The sequence below is a fragment of the Lycium ferocissimum genome, chromosome 1, assembly GCF_029784015.1.
Source record: "Lycium ferocissimum isolate CSIRO_LF1 chromosome 1, AGI_CSIRO_Lferr_CH_V1, whole genome shotgun sequence".
NCBI lineage: Eukaryota > Viridiplantae > Streptophyta > Magnoliopsida > Solanales > Solanaceae > Lycium > Lycium ferocissimum.
Window position 1 is genome coordinate 22,662,517 of NC_081342.1, and position 4,274 is coordinate 22,666,790.

Sequence of the window (4,274 nt, forward strand, 5' to 3'; positions counted from 1 at the left end):
CTCAAGTCGTTCCTCTTCTAACTCAAGATGCCTCCGGACATCTCCCAGAGTTCTGATTCTTTCATTATAAGTCAAGTGCATCTTCATATGATCCCACGAACTAGACAAAGAGCGTATGACAGCTTGAATTTATTGTTCGTCGATCTGACACCATGACGCGTGAAGATCTTTTAACTCCCCGATCATGTTTGTCATTTGCCTTAGATGAGTGTTATTTGCCTCAGATGAGTTTTTATTGGATGCTCTGGCCGTTTCTTGTATGAGTCAAACTTGATCATCAAGGATCTTAGCCTTGCAGTAGAACAGGTACCAAACCTATTCTTCAAAGCAATCCAATATTCCATAGCCCTTTCGTGATCCTTGAACTCCCTTAGGATGTCATCATCCAAGGTGCTTAGCAACGTAATACGAGCAGTGGAGTCCTTTTTTTCTTCCAAGCATAATACGCTTCATGGTCAAGCCTATGCTAAACCGTGTTCCCATCCTCAGGCTCATTCATGACATTATTAATGGCCTCGCGCTAGCCTCTTGCTCTTCGAGTACATATTGAACTTTCAAACTCCAAGTTTCATAGTTGTCATCGTTGAGTTTCTTTAACGACCCTCCCGGTCGTTATGGAAATATAGGATCACTCCACCGAATAGAACTTTTCCAAGGGTAGAACGAGCTAATAGCAACTCGATTGTATGAGTCTAAGAACTGAAAACTTGACTTGTTTGCGATTGTGTTGAGTCCATCGGGGGGGGGGGGGGCGGGGGAGGGGGTGGGTGACATATGATGTTAGAATTTCGTTGGGAATTCCGAGGCCACGGGTGGATTCATATGGTGTTTTTATGTCTATGTGCATGTTTGTTTGTGTTTGTGAGGCCTCGGATGAAATGTTGGGTGGTAGAGTTGAAAAACTAGGAAAAAATGCGAACTTACTTCCTCAGTGGTATTCTAAGTCTCAGATAAATCCGAACCACACCGGCGCGTATGCTCGCCAAGCAACACACACGGAGCCCACATAGGCCGAATGCGGCCTGGCCTCGAGGCTTTCCAACGGAGGTCTCGTCGATCGAGTCAACCCTCGATACCTCATTACCAACTTCCCAACCCAAGTCTCAAAATGCATTCGAGTGTATTGGGAATCGAACCATATATATACACCAGTTCTAAACGACCACCCGGACCTCTCGAAATGGACGAATTTTCAAAAAAGGTCCGTTTACCCAAAAGTCAACTCTTTTTTGCTTTAAGCCCATATTTTCACAAAAGTCGCCCGAATCAAATGTAAACACCTTAGGAAGCGTGTCAACGGTCCCCTCGGATCGAAAGTGAGCTAAGCAATGCTCGAAAAAGGGTGAAATTATCGAAAAGACTATAACGATCAAACGGGTCATTACATCAGATACCAATTGAACCATCGCTCGTCCTTGAGAGAATAAGAGGGAAGGAGCAAAAAATGCCTGAGTCAGTGAGCAACTGGGGGTATCGGCTATGCATGTCGGACTCGGTCTCCCTAGCCTCGCCGACGGGACGGTGCTTCCGGTGCGCCGCCCGGGAAGCAATCTCTTTTGGCCTCAACTTTCGAACCTGCCTATCAGAGATCGCAATAAGCTTCTCCTCATAAGTCAAATTCTCATCAAGTAATATTGAATCCCAACAAACAATGTAGGTCCCATCAGCATGGTACTTCTTCAGCATCGAAACATGAAAAATCGGATGTACTCCGCGAACACCGGCGCAGTATGCCAACTCGTAGGGTATATCACCCACACGGTCGACAATCTCGAATGGACCAATATACGGGGGCTCGACTTGCCCCTCTTGCAAACCTCGCCAACACTCTTCGTTGTTGAAACCTTCATAAAACACAGTCACTAAAAGCAAACTCTAAATCTCGGACTTTCCGGTCCGCGGCATCTTTGCCTACTGCGAGCGCAGCTTGGCTTTGAATAACTCTCTCCTTTATCAAGGGACTCTCTACGAGATCATACTCCAAGGTTAAGCCTCGAATTCATCAAACCAACCAACCGGAGATCTACATCTCCTACCATACAAAGCCTCAAAAGGCGTCATGCCAATACTCGAATGATAATTATTGTTGTACGCAAACTCTACCAATGGCATGATATGCAGATACATACGAATATGTGAATCCAGGATCAAATAACACGGTCTTTGCTACGCAGCGGACGGAGAAATGGTGCTGAAATCACGGCGTACGGGGCCTGCCGCATAGGGCCTACCCAAAAATGAGTAACAACGAGCCCCACCACGTCCAGTCTGAGATCCCCCTCTCGCACTCTGGGATCCACCTCCGGAACCCTGAGAACCACCGCGGTCCAGGTGACGCCGACTCTGAACCACCTCGACCAGCTGAACGGTGTTGAGATCTTACCGTAGGCTGATAATCCCGTGCGGGAGAGCACCTCTGTAGCCCTATGACCAACCTCTCTACACGAAGAAAAAACAAATCGAGGAGGGACAAAGGTGGTAAGCGAGAAGCGAGAGGACCCGGATAAACAACTACATCTCTTGGTGCGGAAAATGAACTCTCGGGGAGCTATATGCACAGGTGGTTCAACGGGGAAGCACTGTGGGCCGAATACACGGGGATGGACGGAGAATATGGATGATGCGGCCTCGAAGAGCGGGCGGCGCCCCTCGAAGCAGAACCTGCCCGTAACTCCCGGTCGCGCGATCTTTTGTCACTACCAAATGCACACGGGCCTTAGCGCACCCGACCGTAGAACCGTGCTCGATGATGGGCGGAAGAAGCCACAGCAGACTCACGTCGAGACAAGGGAATGCAGCAAAAGCCGAACTAGCTGGCCGACGAAACGCACGATCTGTGTCGGCCTCGGTGGGGATCAAGGGTGGAACGACGGGCCGGATATAAGCGGTTCCCATGGGTCTCCGAACATGCCTCTGCGCTCGATGTAGAAACTCCTCCCTACGCGCCTTTCTCGAAGATGGGGAGCATCTTCTCAAGAAGGCCTGGTAGGCGGGTCCAAGTCGGGAGGGAACCCTCGGTGCGCAAACTACAAAATACCTCCGGCAAGTCTTCACGTTCTTCTGCCGGGCGGTAGGACACATAGTCAACCCGGCGGGTATCCACGATCCCCGTACGATGCGAAAAACTCGTCGTATCCCGAGAATAAACTCGTGAACGTCCTCGAGGAAAAAGTACCTAAAAACCTCAGCGGCTCTAACTTCCTGAACCTCCCAATAAGACCTTGATCCGATGCGGTCATAACAATGCCCTCCATGGGCCTAAGATCATCACTAGGAGCGCGGGTATCGCATTAATGCGGGGAGTCATAGGCTAGGCGGGGTGTGCTTACAGGTGGGTCCTGCTCGGGGTGCAACCCCCCAACTCTAGTCTGTGAACCCCCGCCAGGAGTAGTAACACTGGCGGCATCCTGATCGGCATTTAGATAAAGCAAAACCCTAGCCATAGGTATTGTACGGCTAAGCGAGAAGTAATATCGATGCGTTAAAGTCTTGAGCCCTCTTGGCGGCCTAGCCTCGATCCGACTGAAGTATCAAGTTAAACGAAACTATTGGCCAGAGTCTGAACCTCCATGGCCAATGGACGCTCGAAAACAATCAATCAAGCTACTATGGCCCGAGGTCAAGTGCCGGAGGCAATTTTAACGACTACGGTGGCATTTTAAGGAAGCGAAGAGAGACGTGTTATACAGGTACTTTGTACGTTAGAATATTCTAAGTTGGTTGCGACAAGTTATGGACAAGACTTTTAATTTTCGGTTTTGTTAATTTTTGTTTTAATGCACAAGTTGCATATTCATCTTTTCATTGGTATGGAGTGTTAAGGGTAAATTTGGAATAAGAAAAATTTGGGGGTTAAAAGTGAATTATGAAAAGTTGAGCATTTCATGGAAATTAAGGGCTAGAAGTGAAATTTTAGAAACTAAATATTTCATGATAATGGCCATATGTGGCCATGTGTGTGGTGTGGGCCATAGCCCGCGTATGTTAATTATATAAGTGGCAAAAGATGACTAATTAAGTCATCTTTACCATTAGCACCCTAGAAAATTCAAGAAGCATGGAGAAAGAACAAGAGGCCATTCGGCCATGACCGAAAAAATTGGAGTCCAAAAATTGACAATCATGTTGTTGCTTCATAATTTAAACTCACGTTGACGGTATTATATTTCGTATTTTTGTACGTCGGATTATTCGCAGGCCGAGGTGGGGCCCACACATTGAGATTTTTTTGGACATCGACAATTTATATGAATCACATGTAAAGTTGAACATAA